Raw genomic sequence first — 20542 nt, 5'->3', positions numbered from 1 at the left:
AGCCACCTCTACTCTTAGGAACAATCTTCTAAACATTTCATATGATTGACTGTTTGTATAGATCTCAAAGCTATCAAATTATGTTAGAGGATAGGAATAATAGGTAGTTGGGCAACTGAAAACTCATGACCCCATGAGACATCAAGAAACAATGACAAAAATCAAAAGAATTAAAAATAGAAAAAAAAAAGAAATATCTCATTGGAAAAAACAACTTACCTGGAAAATAGATTGAAGAGAAATAATTTAAGGATTGTTAGACTATATGATGGCCATGATGAAAAAAAGTCTAGATAATATTTTAAGAAATTATCAAGGAAAAATTCCTTGATAAACGAGAATCAAAGGAGACATTGAAAGAATCCACCAATCACCTCTTAAAAGAATTCTCACAATCTTCTTTGAGTTTTATAGCCAGATTTCAGAGCTCCTATTTTAAGGAGAGAATATTGCAAGAAGCTAGAAACAATTCAGGCATAGTCAGGTTCATACAAGATCTAGGAGCTTCCACTTGACAGGATGATAAAGTTTGGAAAGTGATATTCTAGAAAACAAAGGATCTAGGATTACAAATACAGCAAAACTGAATATAAGTCTTTGGAGGAAAATGGATATTTAATTAAACAGAGGACTTCCAAGCATTGTTGATGAAAAGGGCAGAGCTGAACAGATAATTTGATGTTGAAATATCAGACTTAAGAGAAGCATAAAAAGTAAACATGAAAGAGAAACCATAAGGGACTCAATAAGGTTAAGCTATTTACATTACTACATGGAAAATCATACTTGTAACTCCTAAAAAGTTTATCATTATTTGCCAATTAGAATACATAGGTGTGAAATAACTACAATGGGATAATTTTTAAAAATGAAGGGGTAAAAAAAAGGGATTCACTAAGTAAAGGGGAAAGGGAGAGGAAGAAAGGGAAAATTTCCTCACATAAAAGAGATGCAAAAGAAAGAGGTTTTATAGTGGCAGAGGAAGTGATGGGGGAGGGAGCAACACTTGAACCTTACTTTCATCAGAACTGACTCAGAGGGAATAGTACACTTATTCTGTTAAGTATAGAAATCTATCTTACCCTACAGGGAAATAGGATGGAAAGAGGATAAGAAAAGATAGGGATGGGAGGGAAATGGGGATGCTGATAAAAGGGAGAGCAGATTAAAGAAGGCAGTGGTCAGAATCAGACCAGATTTTTGAAAAAGAATAGGATGGGGGAAGCTAGATGGTGCAATAGACAGAGCACCAACCTTGGAGTTAGGAGGACCTGAGTTTAAATCCAGTTTTAGACATTTAATGTTTATTAGTTGTGTAACTTATCAAATCACTTAAACCCAATTGCCTTGTAAAGAAAGTGGGGTATAAAGTAAAAATAGGGAAAGAAAGCGAAGAATAAACAGAGAGAAAATAGTATGGAGGAAAATATAGTTGGTAATCATAATTGTGGATGTGAATTAGATAATCTCATCTATAAAATGAAAGAGATAGAAAAATGGATTAAAACTAAGAATATGTTGTTTACAAAAAAAGACCATTTGAATGAGAGACAAAGTATAAATAAAAGGCTAGATCAGAATATATGTGTGTGTGTGTGTGTGTGTGTGTGTGTGTACAAATTAGCATAGCAATCAAATTCCTAAAGTAAAAGTTAAATGAATTATAGGAGGAAATAGAAAGAAAAAATATATTAGGGGAATCTCAACTAGTTCTCTCTTAGAACTAAACAAATCTAACCTGAAAATAAATAAGAAAGAAGTAAAAGCTGTGAATAGAATTTTGGAAAAGTTAGTTATGCTAGATCTCTAGAGAAAACTGAATGATAATATAAAGGAATTATATTTTTCTCTGTAGCATATAGAACCTTCACAAAAGTTGACCACAATTAGGGCATAAAAGCCTTACCAAATGCAAAAGATCAGAAATTCTAAATACATTTATTCAGACCATAATACAATAAAATTACATTCAATAAAGGGCTATAAAATTTATGAAAAGTGAAAATTTATTAGAAATTAAATAGTCTAATACTAAAGAAAGAATGGATCAAAGAATAAATCATACAATCAATAATTTCATTAAAGAGAAAAACAACAATGTGATGACATACCAAAATTTATGAGATGCAGCCAAAATAATACTTGGAAAAAATTATCTCTAAATGCTAATATCACTAAAATAGAAAAAAGAACAGAACAATTAAGTGGTCATGCAATTTTAAAAAACAAAAAAGGAACAGACTTAAAAACCTCTAATCAAATACCAAATTGAAAATCTTGAGAAAATCAAAGGAGAGATAATAAAATTGAAAGTAAGAAAAACATTGAATTAACAAATACATCTAGGACCTATTTTTGTGTAATAAAAAACAATAAAATAGATGAACCATTGATTACTTATTTAAAAAGAAAGAAAGAAAAAAGCCAATTACCAATGTTAAAAAAGAAAAAAAAACCTGTTAATTCACCACCAATGAAGATGAAATTAAAGCAATTTTAGGAGCTATTTCACTTATTTATATGCCAATGAATCTGACAGCCTAATTGAAATACATGAATATTTACAAAAACATGAAATGCATGGATTAGCAGAAGAGGAAATAGGAAGCTTACATAACTATTTTAGAAAAAGAAGTTAACTGTCATAAATGAATTTTTTTCAGAATAAATCTCTAGAACCAAATGGATTTACGTGTGAATTCTATTAAATATTTAAAGAACAATTAGTCACAATACTATGTAAAAAAATAAGCAAAGGAGTTCTACCAAATTCTTGTTAAGATACAATTGCGATGCTGATACTTAAACTAGGAAGAACAAAAATGCAGAAAGAAAAGTATAGACCAATTTTCCTAATGAATATAGATGCAAAAATTTTAAATAAAATTCTAGCAAGGAGAGTGCAGCAATATATCACAAAGATCATAAACTATGACCATGTGGGATCTATACCAGGCATGCAAAATTTGCTCAATATCAACAAACTATCACACCATTGAACATATCAATAACAAAACTAAGAGAAATCATATGACTACCTTAATAGATAAATAAAATTTTTTTGAGAAAATATAACATTCAATTTTATTTTAAAAACACATTGGGGGAGCACTGGCCTTGGAGATAGAAAAACCTATGTTCAAATCCAGCCTCAAACACTTGATACTTATTAGTTGTGTAACCCTGGACAAGTCACTTAATCCTGATTGCCTTGCCAAAAAAAAATCACTAGAAAGAATAGGAAAAAATGATGAGTAGGGTCTATTTAAAACTATAAGCATGCCTTATTTGTATTGGGGATAAACTAGAGGTCTTCCCAATAAAATTTGGGATGAAGCAAAGATGCCCATTATCACTATTATTATTCAATATTGTATCAGAAATGCTAGCTATAGCAATAAGATCAGAAAAGAAATTGAAATAACCAGTGAGGAAATAAAACTATCATTCTTTGCAAGTGATATTATGTTATACTTAAAGAATCCTGGAACACAGACTGAAAAAACTAGTTGAAATCACAACTTCAGTAAATTTTCAGGATATAAAGGAAATCCATATAAAATATCAGTATTCCCACATATTACCAACAGAGTCCAAAAGGAAGAGACAGAAAGAAAATTTTTATTTAAAATAACTGCAAACAATATAAAATACTTGGGATCTACCTACCAGGACAAAACAATATATTTTTCATATAAATAAAGTTATGTTAATTACTCATGGATAGGTTGAACCAATATAATAAAAATGAAAATTCTACCTAAATGAGTTTTCTCTTTCAGTGCTATGTCAACCAAACTACCAAAATTATTTAATAGACCTTGAACATATATGAACAAATTTCATCTGGAAAAATAAAAGATCAAGAATATCAAGAGAATTAATAAAAATGTGAAGGAAGGCCAGTCGGTCCAGTTTTATTGTTAGCTAAAGTGTTAGCAGCCAGATTTTTTTTAAGTTAATACTGGTGTTATATCTAAGAGGACTGTTTCTTCTAGTCTATTCCAGGGATTTCTGCTCAAAAATTTCTATGCAACACTGGAGAATAAGAAATGGTTTTAGAATGCTCACATCTCAGCAAGATGCTCAGTCAATTCAGGAGTGTGGGGAGAAAATAATCAAAGTTGATAGCATTTTTGGTCTTTCTATCTTTATCTATCTATCTATGAGTGACTTGGGGTGATATGGCTGATTATATTTTCACATCCAATGGTGGGACCATAACTAATTGAACACATATTTAGTATTAAGGGGTTTCCCTTGGTCTGAGGATATTGGGCTTATTTGTCTATACAGGAGAAGAATGTGGTTGATAAAAATAGAGATAGCTGTTGTAACTATGTTGCATAGAACCATGAAGCTGTACCTGAGTAGGGATCCACAATTATTGGGCCCATCGTTTTTCACACTTCTTAGTAGGGGGCCATTGTAATCTACCTGCCAATCTCACATGACCTGAGATCCTCTGGATATTTGGCAATCTGGCTTTGAAGGCAAGATTCTACTGCTTGGCACTGAGGGTAGGCAGCAAAGGCTGACAGCTTTGTCTTGAGTCAGGCAAATTGTGGGGTCACCCATGCAGAGAATATATTATCCTCCATAACTTGAGTGAATATTGACCCACTTTGAAACTATTAACAATCTGGCAAAGGCATTTACTCTCACATTTTCCTGTGTTAATGAGCAATAGGTTAATGTAGTCCCCTCTGACAAGAACTCTCTTGGCTGCTACTTCTAAGTTTAGCCATTGATCCTGGTCCAATAAAGGTGACTTCTTGATCGTTCAGTCCTAGATCTTCAATGTTCCCAAACCACTCAGAGTCCCATAACTACGACTCATGAGTTTGTGTACATTATTATCGTGGCTTATCCTGGCCTTGGATGGTATATTCAAAGAAAAACTAAATTTCATGGAATTCTGCCCACTAAGATGGAGAGCTAGGCTCCTGATCTATATTAGTTTCTTTGTAAAACTGCTGCTTTTCAATGCCAGATTTATTTTTCCTACTTTGCTGATTTGTTGTTGAATCAGGTCTATTGTTGATTGAAGGGGAATTTAATTTTTCAAATCATGGAAGAAGGATATGCTGGTGAATGTTTAACAACCAGCTCTCTGCAAAAGATCATACCCACAAGACAGTGTCAAGTTTAATTTTCATTACTTTTCATCATTTTTTTTCAGGATACACAAAAACAAACCAAGTACTAGTTTTTTAGTGTTTGTCGGTTTCTGAGGTACATTTACCTTGAAAATGTATCAGTTGGGGCAGCAAGGTGTGCAGTGGCTAGAGCACAGCCTTGAAGTCAGAAGGACCTGAGTTCAAATCTAGTTTCAGGCACTTAAGACTTCTAGCTGTGTGACCCTGGGCAAGTCGCTTAACCCCAATTGCCTCAGCAAAAAAAAAAAGAAAAAAAAAAGAAAAGAAAAGAAAAGAAAAGAAAATGTATAAATTGGCCAACATAAACCAGCAGGACCAGGGATCCTCTACAAAAAAAGGACTCATCTATGGTGGATGTTCTGTAATGTACTTATCTCCCTGAGACTAGCCTGACCCTTTCTTAAATGTAACACTTCCATTTTACTGTGGAGGGCTTTTGTTTATATCCTATCTTTTTGGAGTTGACTTGCATAACTTTCCCTAAAATAGGGATTTCAGGTTAGATAACAATTAAGTACATTTTTCAAAGACTTTTCCATATTGTTGCTGAGTTAAATTTCCTATGGTAACTAAGGCCCAGCAACATACCTGTATTTTTTTCACTAAGGTTGTGTATCCTGTCCCTCTTTCAGGAAATTTCTATTTCCAAAATCCCACCTCCCCCCACCTAGCTTATTTTTTTCTTAGTCAAATCTCATGGAATTTTGCTCACTGAAATGACTGGCTAGGACCTAATCTACTGTGATCTCTGCATAGGGTATTTGTAGAGCTGGTGCTTTCCAAGGTCAGATGGTTTTTTTTATCTTGCTGATCTCGATGAAATAGGCCACTGGCTAATTTTGAGTAGGTAAGGGGAGAGAGGTAACATTTTTCAAAAGGTAAAACAGGGGTGTGCTGGTAAATGACTCTTCCATCTCCAGAATCAAGGGCCTAAGTGGGTTATAAAAGAAATCATCGGTCTATATGATTTAAAGATTCTTCTAGCCATGCAAGGTGCTAGTTTACCTAGGAATTCTATCTCCTCTAATCATTTTGTAACTTTATTTTCTATATTGTTAAATTTCCACCACTCCATAGCCCTAATGATTTAATTCTATCTCTGTATTTAGGACTTAGCTGCTTTCCTAGATAGCAGTCTGGGTTAGTGGGAGAGCAAAGCCAGGTCCTACAATACCTAAAATGTAAATCCATTGAATGCCTAGTGAATAGGTCACCTGAGGCTAACAGGAGAGTAATTTTGCTGTTGAGATCATAAAAAAGTGACAGGGGCAGTATTTTAAAGCCAGGTCTTCCTGAGCAACAATCTTTTCCAGTGCAACAGTCCTTCACACCACACGTTGCCTAGATACATGAAAGATTAAAGGTCGGGAAATTATAATATTTGTTTTCTAACCCAAAATAATTTGATTATTTGAATAATCTTTATTAATTATTTTTATATTTGATTAACTAATTAATATTTTGATAGTTGCTTAATTTATTATTTAATATTTGATTAATTTTTTATTATTTTGGCAAAGCTATAGCAAAGATAAAAGAAAAATCTGGCATACTTTGATGCATTTCAAGACAAGGTGCCAAAAGGTGTTTAATTTTTTTGATATTCAATAACTCATCTAAGCAATAATGATTTTCATTTCAGAATCATTTCAAGTTGTTGTGAGAGGAAATGGATTTCGTCATGCCCGCAATGTGGACAGAGTACTCTGCAGCTTCAAGATCAATGATTCTGTCACACTCAGTAAGTCATACAGCCACTTCTCATTTTCCATTAGAATTTCATGTGAAAGAAGCACATTATTTTCTCTCCATCCCTAAACACAGACATATAAGAACCTGTCATTAAAGGCCTCCGGAAGAAACTCTTGGGAGTTTGAGCAGCAGTTTATTTCATGTAACATCAAACTATTTCTCTGCAATGTTTAATTTGAATCGGCTGGATTTTACAGAAGTTTAAGTTTCCTCTTTTCATTGTATAGTTTAATTTAACAAATATTTGTTGAATGCCTTATTGAATATACAAGCTTTGTATGCTTAGCACTGAGACAACAGTCTCAGTGGATGCAAGAGTGGAACTTTCAAGAAACATGGCATGCAAACCTGTAAGTATAATGCAAAAGTTTCCAAGCCAAATGCTTTACAATGATGAGATGAAGAGTCCATTTTCAGCCAAGAGGATAATAGAAGGCAAAAATGTTGAGACTCTTGAAAGGTGATATTGAAAATGAATTAGTTTGCTATTTCTAAATATACTTGAGAACCAAGCTGTTGAGCTGATATATGCATGCTTCTAAAAATATACCTATTTTTCTATTTCAGCTCTTAGATGGAATTTGTTTCTCCTAGCCAAAAAAATTCTCAGTATGGTACACACTTTATACATATTAGAATTTTTTTTAACTTAATGTGTCATCAGTTTAAAAAACTGAGTATATACCCCCTATATATTTATTTATAAATTATTTATTCATACAAATATATCAATAATTCTGTATACTATAAAACTTACACAAAATAGACTTTGTAAAAGAATCAAATAAAGATAAAATAATATTTTCTTAGAGTAAGAAGGATCCATTAGAGTTTATGATGTAGTGACATAATTAGAAAAGATTTTTTAAAAATTACTTTAGCAGTAGTATGGGGCATGGATCAGAGAGAGTGATGACTTGAGGCCAAGAAACTATTTAGGATATCATTGCAGTACTCAAAGAAAGAAGCCATGAGAATCTGAATAATGATAGTAGCTGTGGAAAAAGAGAGAAGAGAATACGTGTGAGAGGATTGGCATCTTATTGAATTATTTAGAATGAAGAAATTGAGGTAGCAAAGAAAATACCCAAATTGTAAACTTAGATGACTGGAAGATTGGTGGGGCTTTCAAGAAAAAAAAAGTTCAGAAGAAGAGTACATTTTGAGAAAAGGGGAGTATGTTCTGCTTAAGACATAATGCAACTTAGATGTCTACAGGGCATTAGATTTGAAATGTTCAATAGGTCCTTCATGATAGAGAAATAAAGTTTAGGAGAAAATTTGGGGATGAATATATACACTTAGGAATTATCTAAATAAAATAACTAAACTCATGGAAACTTATGAAGTTACCAAGTGAAAGAAGAGAGATAAAGAGAAAGGGGGAGAGAGAGAGAGAGAGAGAGAGAGAGAGAGAGAGAGAGAGAGAGAGAGACAGAGAGAGAGAGACAGAGAGAGAGAGAGAGAGACAGAGAGAGAGAGAGAGACAGAGAGAGAGAGAGAGAGACAGAGAGAGAGAGAGAGAGACAGAGAGAGAGAGAGAGAGAGAGAGAGAGAGAGAGAGAGAGAGAGAGAGAGAGAGAGAGAGAGAGGAGGGAGGGGGAGAGGGAGAGGGAGAGGGAGAAAGAACACTTTGGGGCAAACTCACAGATGGAAGATATAGTATGATGGCCATCAAAGGACTTCAGAAAGAAACTTCTCAAGAGAGTTGAGAGAACCAAGATAGGAAGAGAGCAAACAAGGAACCTCTCAGAGAAGAGAGTAAGAATCCAAGAGGAGAGGGTAGTTAATATTTGTGTTAAATTTTCCAGTAGAATTAAGAAGGAAGAGGATTAAGAAAAGGCCATTGGATTTAGGAATTAAAAGATCTTTGATGACATTTGAAGAGATCATTTTCAACTGAGTGAAAAATCAAGGATATTGAAGAGGTTCAAGATCTTAGGTTGATGGTGCCCTCAATGAAAATAGGAAAACTCAAAAAATAGCTTGATTTGGAGAAAAAGTTAATATAATAATGAACCAAGCAGCGCTACTCATCCTATGCTTTTTATTCTTTCCCACTGAAAAATGAAGTCTGAAGGGAAGGGCTTACTAATCAGCTATAGAGCTCATCATTGAGGGTTGCCTATAGCAGTCATTAGGTGATGCGGGATCAGGATATGAAGGGACTTTCTTGTGTCTGTGTAGCAGTTTTGAGTGTCCATGATGGGTTAGATTAGGACCACCATGAAAGTTTCATGTCCAGCAGTCACAGGAAACCAATAGTGCAAGGAAAGGCATTGGGGGATTGTGGAGTAGCAATGTAGTTGTGAGGGAGAAAAATCCACAAATAGTTGGGTTGAGAGATCGTGGTAAGATGTTACTCATCTTCCCACCCACCACCTGACTGACCACATAATCCTTGATTTCATTCCATGAACTCCTAGACTGCTTTGGTACCTACTTTGGAGACTATTGGATTAAGAATCATGAAGATAAAAGCAGTTGAATATACATCATGACAGGTGAAGCCCCATTGGCATACAAGACTCTTAATGAGCATATTCTTAATTCAAATAAATTTATGATGATTCAGAGCCATCTAGGGAATTTCAAACAATGTTTACTATAGGAAATTACACAACAAGGAACCTTGGTTATTCACAGCTGATATCCATCAAAAAGCCAGTCATCAATTCCATATTTGTGGAGGTGGGCAACTATTTGTTATAGTAAATAAAGTGCTGGGTGTGTAATGGGAATCTGTAATCAGAAATCCAGCCTGGGCAAGTCACTTAACCCTATTTGCCTCAGCTTCTTCAGCTGTAAAATGAGCTAGAGAAGCAAATGGCAAAACAAACTCCAATGGGGTCACAAAGAGTAACTACTACTAAAGAGTAAACAAAATCTGTGGAAGTAACATAAATGGTATTATAGCTTTAATTTGCATTTTTTAGCTTTTCAAATTATTCTAACAATATATTTGTTACTTCTATAGATGTGATTAAAACTTGAGAAAACAGAAAGTGAATTTGTAGTGAGAGGCAGCTTTTTTAGGTAGAAAGAACAATGAATTTCAGATGATAGATTTGACATTTCTCTCTGCCATTTACTCTGTGCAACCTTGGACAAGTATAACTCCTCTAAAGACATCAAATTTTTTGTAAAAAATATATGATGGGAGTGATCTCCAAAGTTTTTTCTAGCTCTAAAAACTTTTTATTTGCTTTTATTACATGGGTAATTAATGGTGTAACTAGCAGTAGAACCAAAGTCATTTGGCTTTACCAACTATGGTAGTTCATGGAATCCAGAACAATGAAAATGTTTTTAATAGCTTCCAAGTAATTACCTTTGAGGATAATAAAGTAAACAATTCAATTTATCAAGTGGTGAAGAACAAGAAAATAATGACCACTTTGTAGCTGTCATTCTAAATGCATTTATAAACTTCACATTTGAACATTTCCAGATTCCTAATTAGAAATAGCAACACTTAAACATGGGGCAGAATCTGACTCATTGTAGAAGGGTGAGGAGTTAGTTGATAACCACTAGGGATTTTGTTGGAAATCCAAGATTCATGTAGGTTCTCATTTTTGTGGCACCCTTTGCCTAGGGAGCTGGATATATCACATTAGTCTTAAAAAATGGAAGGAGGTATTGTGGAATGAACACATCTCTTATATTATCTACCATCAAAAACTACTCCCCCTAAACTAGGAGTGGATCAACAGTCTTCCTTGCATTTCTTTGCAAAAATTACAAAATACATTTTGCAAAAATATTTGTCAGTAATTATCATTACTATGATGATGATGATGGAAACATTCTTAGAGCACATGGTAAATGTATTAAAAACTCACAAACATACTTTTGATACAGCTTTTTCTGCTAGAAGTGTCTTTCTCCTCTACCAGATTATTTGTTCCTTGGGAAAGGGAAAGAGTCATGTGTTTGGCCTTTTACTAAGCTCTTCCAACAAATATTATCTCATTTGGCCTTCACAACATCCCTGGGAAGTAGGTACTATCATTATCTTCATCTTAAGAAAACTGAGGCAATCAAAAGTGTCAGGAACACAGCTAATATCTGAGGCTAAATCTCAACTCAGGGCTTCTCTACTCTAGATCTCAAGTGTTCCCTTGCCTTCCTGTCTACATCTAGCTGCCTACATTTGATTTCTTTACTAACTTCTTCAGCTGTACAATATATTTTTTAAATTTTGTTAGAGAAGGTAGACAGCTTTTTAAAGGGATATTCTCTTTTTTTCTTAATGAACATTTTCAAACAGAACAATTTTTTGAGCAGATATGTAATTGTTTCTTTCATGCATTCTGAATATATATCCTGTACTTAATAATAAAAATAAGCCTAATGACTGAAATATTTATTTTCTGGATTTATGGGAATACTTGAAAACCTATTATACATATATATATATATATATATATATATATATATATATATATATATAATTATGAAGACAGCCTCATTATTGAACATGGGTTCCTCTACATAGACATTTACTAAGTACCTATAATGCAAAGTATGTTGCATTGGCTAAGATCTAGTGCATTCCCTATCTTTGCTTAAATCCCTATTTAGAAAAGTCTTTTAAATTCCACATTCATCTTCTCAGGGCATATGTGTATATTCTGGCATACTAGAATTAAAATAGAAAACCTGGTTTTAAATCCTGTCCTTGCTAATTACTAGTTATGAGAACTTGAACAAGTCACTTTCTCTCTGTACCTCAGTTTCCTCATCTATAAAATGAGAATAGTCATAACTAGATTTTTCCTGGAATTGTTATGAACATCAAAAAATAATATAAAGAGTGTTTGATAAACCATAAGGTATTATATACAAATCAACTTTTTTTTTCATTCTCCCCATATTTTCATATTCATATTTTTCCCAGTTACATTTAAAACAATTTTTTACATTTTTCTTTAAACTTTTGAGTTCCAGATTCTCTTCCTGATCCTTACTCCCCAGCCCCCATTAATCCCCCATCACATGTGAAGTCATGCAAAATATTTCCATAAAAGTCAAGTTGTGAAAGAAAAAATAGACCTTCCATCCTTAAAAAATACCCTCAAGAAACATAAAGTTTTAAAAGAGATAGGATATAATTTCAATCTATATTCACACACAATCAGTTTCTTATAAGATATGGATAGGATTTTCCATCCTAAATCCTTCAGAATAGTTGTGGATCATTGTACTGCTGAGAATAGCAAAGTCATTTACAGGAGGCCATCCCAGAACATTGCTATTACTTTATATACAATATAGCACAAAACAATTTTCAATGCAGGTTATATCAATTTATATCTAACTATAAGGAAATTTCTAAGATTTTTTATATTGTATTGTATAATTTACTGCTTATAATTGTTATGGGCCAGACTCTGAAACAAGGATTCTTACAAGGTGCTAAGTCAGTGGAATTGATAGAAATAATGGTTATTTAGCATGGTGCTTAAAAGTTCTCTAATTCAGTACATGTACTTAGACTTACTATAGTTCCACAAGATTCACATTTATGATAAGAGAGCATATAAGCTCTGACAAACTCAGCCAGAATCAGAACTAGGGAAGACAGAGACCGTGGTGGTGGTCCTCCTGCCCTTCCCATAAAAACAAAACACAAAAAAGCTGGTAAAGGCAGAGAAGACAAAGGACTGGTAGTAGGAGCCCAAGCTCTTGGAACCAAGGCCTCTAAGCAAGCTAACCCGGCCCCAAGAAAGGAGACAAGATTTTGAAAGAGACAATAAAGGATTTGGACTTTAACACCTGGATGTACTTGTGGTGATTGCTGAACTGAAAAGAAGGCTGCTTCCAGAGACCCACAAGGAAACCGAACCAAAAAGAATATTATTACATATAATAAATGCACCAACCATTTCCTGAGGTTTGAAACATTTTTGTCAAGGAGAGATTGTCATTATAATAGATTATTTTTCAGAATTGTCCTCATTTATTGCTTTAAGATGATATAGAATACAAAAGCCTTACAAGTATGCGAAATAATGTTTTGATGGCCTGTAATACAATTTCTTCAGGAGACAAATAAAATAATTCCCATTTTTTCAATCTCTCCTGAACTTCCATAATTTTGGAGAGATTCAGTTTTAAAATTATAACCCCTGTTGCATTTCTTCAACAATGATAAAGCCTGGGGCAACAGGGAAATTTTAATATATCTCTTTCCTCATAAAACACATTACATAGTTTGACTTACAACTCTGAATTCAAGGGTTTGTTTATTAAAAAGTATTTTGGCTGTCAACACTGGGGAACTTTGAGTTTGGAGGCTGCTATTTGTTTTTCTAGGCAGCATTTGAGATGATGTCCTTCTCAGCTGCCTTATTATACTATGGAAGTGATCTTGGGTTCCAAGGCAATTCCAACAGAGCAAACTCTGGAGATACTACAAGGCTAGGAAAGTGGAGAAAGCACATGATACCATATCCTAAGCTTAAGGCAAGCAAGGGGATTTACTACCACATCTAACCAATACACATCCACAGTTGGATTTTTTTTTCTAGCCAAAAGAACTCATAAAATTGATCTATTAAAGTAGAAGAAATGTATGACTGATAAATACATGAGTCCTTGAAGTACAGATTAAAATATAGAACCATATATTTGTGTGTCCTCCTTTTATTTTATAATCTTTGTATTGTAGTAGGTGCTGTGAGAAACCAAATAGATCCACTTTCAAGGTGCTTATAAATCTAATTGGGTAAACAAGGTATACTCATTGAAAACTATTAAACAAAGAATATGTTAATGATTTAAATGATAACTTTGTAATATATTTGAAAGGAATAATTAATTTTAAATAATAGATTTTCAGTTTCATATATAATCATCTTTTTTAAAAATTATGCTATGGAAATGATTGTTTTATTCTATAAATTAAAAATTAGATAATTCAAAATTTAAAAAGCATTATGTATTGTCACAAAAATATATAATGGAGGAGAAGCTTATTTAGTACAAGTCTGAAACCATGTTGAGACAGTTGGAGATGATGTAGCATTTGGAGATGCCTAAGCATCTTCAAGTAGGGCAATGGTGATGCCATGGAAGGTATGAGTCCTATATGACTTTAAGTACTTACTAGATGTGTGATCCTAGACAAGTCACTTTACCCTGTTTGCTTCAGTTTCCTTATCTGTAAAATGAGTTCAAGAAGTAAATGGCAATTTTAATAATACCTACTTTTTCAGCGTTGTTGTGAAGGTTAAATAAAAATATTTTTAAAGGGCTTAGCACAGTGCACAACACATAGTAGGAATTATATAAATACTTAATTCTTCCCTTTCTTCTTTCCTTCTCCTATCTAGTAATTTAGAGGAAAAAGAGGCTCTTAGAAGCAGTATGGAAATTTAGTAGTATCTATTTCACTTCATTATTTACAGAGCAATCTGATTTGTTCTCTTAGGCAGGAAAGTCATTTCTTAGTCTCATTTCCCTTGTTAATAAGACAAGTCAACTGGAATAGAAGATTAAGGAGCAGTAAGTTTTACCTGTGATCTGAAAAAAACAACAACAGGTAATTCGAGGGATATCTTGATTATTCCTCCCCCACTCCCATCCTCAGCCTTAATGTCAGATATTAAATTATTATCCTAAAGTCCCTCTGCCTAAACAGACATTGTTTATTGAGTAAAATAAACCTAGTTATTGAACCCTGAATTGCCCCCCTCTGAAAAAGTGAAAGTTTTGTTGTTGTTGTTTTTAACTTCTAACTTAGCACATTACAGCTGGTAGTCTTTAGTTAAAATTTAGCACTTATTCTGACCTCGAGACAAAAAAAATTAGGAAAAGCAAAATTTTGGTTTAGAAAATATTTTGTGATTTTATAAATGTCAAGAGTTAAAGGTAATATTTTTGTGTGTGGAATTATCTAAAGTAAAAGAAAATTTTGCTAAAATTCTGGATCAATTCTAGTTCATTATCAAAACTTCCCACTGGCTTACAGTGGAGCTATATGCAAATACTCAAATGGATCTGTTCTTATTAATTTAAGAATTCCATATCAATGATTCAGATCAGTGCTCACTGATATCTTTCTATCTCTCATGACACTTGTCCTTGTGTATTCCTCCATAAAGAAGACATAAAGTGGACCACAGGGTCCATCCAAAGTTGATTGTTGTAGAAGTAGAATTAATTCAACTTAATTGTTTGGCTATAAGAGGTAAGAAAAAAGGAAGACTCAACAATGTCACAAAGGTTTCAGACATGGGAGAGTGGGTGATGTTTTTTCTACAGAAATTAAAGAAATCACCTACTATGGGATGGAGGAATTACACAGTAAGCATCTGTGAAGGGAGCCCCCACAATGTTAAAATTGTGAATGTATGGGGCATAAAAGTATGTTTTCTTCAAACTCAATCTTGTTACTTTCTGGTCATACCTCAGAATCATGGGATCATCTATCTGGAGTCTGGAAAAGACCTTAGAGATGATCTAGCTCAACCCTCTCATCTGTCTCTTTACAAAAGAAAGAAATTATAGAGTACTTTTCATTACAGCATTAGCAAAACATTCATTTTTCTTATTTACAAACCATTTAATAGGCCATTTCTTCGGTTCAAAAATGTGCCCGTGTCTCTTTTTTAGAATTCCAACTTCTCCACAAATGGATTTCCAGTTGAAAACAGATCTTCTCTTGGATCATGATCCTAAGTCTAGAGTAAGGGAAAAGTATAGCCAGAACAAACACAGATCACTGTTTGCTAAGTTATGTGAAGATTTCCAAAGTATTTTCTCAGCCAGAGCTAGGCTTAACCTAGGAACTAAAGAACTCTAGCGAGTTCATATCCATTAAAATGCTAAAACTCAATATGTGAGTTTGGTTAAACCTAGGGATTTGAAAGGGAAGAATACTCCTTACTAAAACTCTGTACTTATGAATGTCTGCTTTTCTTTTCTCAAGGAGCAAAAAGCAGCAGTTATGATCTGCGAATATCTATAGATAAAGAGATATTGAGGAAGCAATCTTGTCCATTCCAAACTCTTCGCCATTTATTGTAGATGTGAAATTCCTGCTAGCAAGTGTTCAACTGGAAGCCATTCTGCCTAAGTGGAAATTGTTATGAGGATGGAATAGACTGGTTTCCTGGTCCTTGGATAGTGGATTTCTCCACTTAAGAAAAAAGAAAGGCTTAAAAGAAATATCTAGTCTAGCAAAACACAGCTGGCAGTTTTCATGTTAAATTCAGCAACTACTCTGACCTCAAGGCAACAAATTGAGAAAAGACTAATTCTTGGCTTAGATGATTTGTGAAATGTCAACAGTTGGAAATAATTTTTCAGTGGATTTCATCCAAAGTAAAATGATATTTTGCTAGAACTTTGGGTGCCATTGCCCTTTCTCAGTTTTCTTTTATTTTTTAGAAAGTACCCATTAACTTAAAGTAGAGTTGAGTATCTGAGGGAATAGTGGTTGTCCAGAAAACAGTATAGTGTCATGGGAAAGAAAACTGGATTTGAAATGAGATGATAGGGGATGAAGCTCTACTACTAACTATATGACCTTGAAGAAGTCACTTCATCTTTTTCTGACTGATAAATCCTTATCTATAAACAAGAGGATTATACTAAATGATCTCTAAGATCTCTCTGTCTCCAAATTCTATGATCCTGTGATTCTAAACTTAGCTTTGTCAGTAATATGGAATCTCTGGCAAGTCCATCTAACCTTGTCTTACTCATCTATACAATAAATGTAATAATATTTCCCTATTGACTCTATGGTGTCATCAGGATCAAATAAGAAAACTGGCAAAAGTATCTGGGAGCTGGAACTGTTTTGCAAATGTAAATTCTTATTGCATGACAAGCAGACAAAGCATTAGAAGTATTAGAAGTATTTTTGGAACTTATTGATCAGTCTCTTTAATACTACTTTCTGATGCTTTATTGTGGGGTTTAGGTGATCTTTGTGTCTCCAAAGCTAGAATGATAAAGAATAAGCTCTGCCAAGTTCTCTCAAGCTGGAATGGATCCACAAAAGGACTGTGTGCTGTGCTGAGTCCAGACTAGCAAATTATAAAAAAGATCAAACCCACAATGGGGATTCCCTATATTTCATCAACATAGGGAATTTCCAGTGTGAAAACTCTTTCTTCCAATAGAGATTGTCAGCTTCCCTATAATATAGTTTTAAAGTGTTTAAAGTACTAAGAAGTTTAGTATCTTACCATAATTATAGCTAGTTTTAGTTAAAAGTAGCACTTAGGTTTAAGTCTTCTTGACTTAAAGGTTGGTCCCTTCTCTTTTTTGTTAACTTAACCAAATGTTAGACTGGCAGAAAAAAGGCATGAATTTTCTTCCCCTGTTTACTTATCATAAATTAAAAGAATTGGATTCCATAATTTCTCAAGTTTGAATGTTATCATTATTATTTTTATCCTAAGTGTTTTATTTTCAGCTAGGTTAAGTTCTAAGTTATATAACAAAAAAGCTAAAGTATTATCTGTTTAAGTCATGATGACTCTAAGCTACTTGATTCCTGTTCATCCCATCGGAGCATCCCCATATAGCCAGCCCATCTATTCCTTCTTAAGAGCCTTAGCTAAAATCCACCCTTATGTTGTAAACAGCAACCCAAACATCCACTAAGCAGCCTTATCTATTCCTTACTCTTTTATATTTGTGCCAAGCTCCACTAATCACTATGCTAACAATTATCTGAAAACAAAGGTATTTAATGAAATGGCTTAATTAAAAAAAATTCTAATTAAGTATTTCTCAGATAGACCCAGAACTCACTCTCTGAAATATATACGTACTAACAGGAATAGTGATCAAATGTTGGGGATGCAACTGTTGCCTCTGTCACCTCAAGTTCAGTATTGCTCCTCCTGAGCCAACACTCCTATGCTCCCTAAATTTGTATAAAGAGCATCATATACTCATTTGTATGCCAATAAAACTAAAAGTTTAAATGAAATGAATTCAAAAAAAGTCTCTAAAAAATAAAAAATAAAAAAACCCCAATCTAGCAAAATAGAGCATAGATAATCTAAACAGTTTAATCTTAGATGGAAGAAATGGGTAAGTTATAAATGAACTCAGAAAGAAAAAAAAATTGTTCCTAGATCCAACAGATTTTCAAGAGAATTTTATCAAATGTTCATAGAAAAAATAATCTCTTTTTAAAGCTAAACTGTTTTTTAACATAAAGAAGAAATTCTACTAAACTCCATATATAAATATGATAATACACAAACCAGAAAGAATCGAAACAAAGAGAACTATATATTGCTATCACTTAAATGAATTTTAAACAAATATGTTAGCAAAGCAATGTATCAAAAATGTATCAATACAACCAAATTGGATTTATGTCAGAAATACAAGGATAGTTCAAATCTAGGAATTTTATTAGTATAATCAAATCAATAATAAAAATGATAAAATCAAATGATTATATGAAAAGATATAAAAAAAGTCTTTGACAAAATTCAGCACTAATTTCTGTTAAAAATAATTGAATACTTAGGTGGTACCTTGAAGCTTGCAAAGTGTTTTAAGCACATTTTCCCCCTTTTTATCCTCATAGTAGCTCTGTGAGGTAAATAAAATGTTCCCTTTTGAAAAATGAGGAAGTTGAAAGACAAAGAGATTTAATGGTTAATGTTGGATTAATGGTCGCCAGTCATCAAATCATCCATGTGGAATGTTAAATTCATGCCCTTGGTCTTACCAGTTTGACAGTACATGGTGGATGCATCCATAAATCAATTATAGAAAATTTCAAATTAAATGTGCTTCATTTCTGCAACAGTAAGACCCTCTTTCCCCCCAATAACCATCCATCCATTTAGACCATTGATAACTAGTCAATCAATAAACTTGTGTTACGTGCTTACAATGTACCAGGCACTGTGCCAAGTGCTAGAGATACAAAAAAAAAAAAAAAAAAAAAAAACTGTCTATCCTTGAGGAGCTTATAATCTAAAGCAGGAAACAAAATGCAAACAAATGTGTACAAATAAATTATATACAAGTTATATACAGAATAAATAACCAGTAGAAGGAAGGCACTAGCATTAAGAGGGATGAGCAAAGACTTCCTGTAGAAGACAGGATTTTGTATGAGACTTGAAGGAGACCAAGAAATCCAGAGGAGTGCATAAGAAGAGAGCATTCCAGGAATGGAGAACAGTCAGTGAAAATGCCCTGGGTAGAGAGACTAGCAACCGGATTTGTCTTTCTGTGCCCTGTCAAAATATTTTGGAGATTAGAGTTAAAACCCAGCAAGACTGTGTCCTGAGCGTGGCATAACAATAATCATTTGCACTCAGGATAATTTTATCCTCTGGAAAAAGAATATTGCTTGGACCAACTCCAGGTGTTTATTGAAAGATGTAGGTCCCTCTATTTCCCAGGACTGTCCATCACATATGCATGGTTCTTGTTCCTTGTCACTGACAGGTACTGCACCCCCGTTCCCATCACAGAACTCTGGCTCTGTGCCCCAAAGGGTGGGCACGACCCTCAAGATCTGAGACAATACCATTCCCAAAGTCCCACAGGAAGAGTAATTCAAAACCTAAAAATGATTATGTCATAATTTATTCCACTTGTGGAATATAAGACCTACCTTTGGCCCACCATGTAAAGCCCTCCTTCTTAGGAGAGGGGGCTTCCATTTATAACATAATAAATCATATTACATATAACATAAAAATATAAATGATATATCATATCCTCTGATCTTTTAATTGCCCTACAAATTAAGTACTTCAGATGTGCTTACCCCCATTTTAAAGATGAGAAAACAGCATCCAAGGAATTAAGGGACTTGACTAAGAAGACCTAGAGCTGGCATTCAAAGAAAGTGTCTCATGATTCTAGTTCTAATACTCTTTTCATCATATTATGCTGCCTAATCTCCAAATTAGCTCCTAATTTGGATATCATACAAAAATACTTATAGAATCCCATAATGAATGGGACTCAGACTCTTGAGAGAAAAATAGAATGAGAATTTATTCTCTCCCTAGAGTAGACCATTCTGTACCCCTACTATCCAATGCAAATATCACAGTAGATATGTAAACTTTGGGAGAAGCACAAATATGGTATCAGTTTTGTTTGTTTTCAAGATTTTTAGAAAATTCATCAAATAAATGGGGAAAATTCTCACCCTTTTCTTTTTGACTGAAATATTTCATATAACATTTATATAATAAATAATAATCAGTCCCCATTATCCTCTCTCTGGATACAGCTGGCTCTCTCCCTCACAAGTCTATTGGAATTATCCTGAAATTTTAAATCTTCTGAATCTATGAAGTTTTACCTGATAGATCTTGAATCCATTTCTATCACTTCTGCCTCATCATAAACTCTTTTCCTCTCACAGAAGACAATCAACTCTTGGATTTTATGGAGATAAAGCAGCTAAAGAGCACAACTGCTAAAGATCCAGGCCTGGAGTCAGGATGAATGGAATTCAAATCTGGCCTCAGACTACTCAGTTGCTGTGTAGTCTTGGACAAACCATTTAATCAGTTCCCAGTCCCACCAGGGATTTTATTGTAAACATCTCCGGTAGTTTTGTCAAAAAGTCCCAACTGTAGGGGCTGAGAGACTTGGATTCTATGGTAATCAGTCAA

General features: G+C 33.7%; 1 protein-coding gene across 1 annotated transcript in view; it reads left to right on the top strand.

Moving 5' to 3' along the window:
* ANTXR1 (ANTXR cell adhesion molecule 1) overlaps positions 1 to 20542 on the top strand; it is a 288623-nt gene that overhangs the window by 114419 nt on the left and 153662 nt on the right. The window lies entirely within an intron of this gene.

The sequence above is a fragment of the Sminthopsis crassicaudata genome, chromosome 2 (assembly GCF_048593235.1).
Source record: "Sminthopsis crassicaudata isolate SCR6 chromosome 2, ASM4859323v1, whole genome shotgun sequence".
NCBI classification, from domain to species: Eukaryota; Metazoa; Chordata; class Mammalia; order Dasyuromorphia; family Dasyuridae; genus Sminthopsis; species Sminthopsis crassicaudata.
Note: the sequence above shows the minus strand (reverse complement) of the source record. Positions and strands in the feature narration are given on the sequence as shown.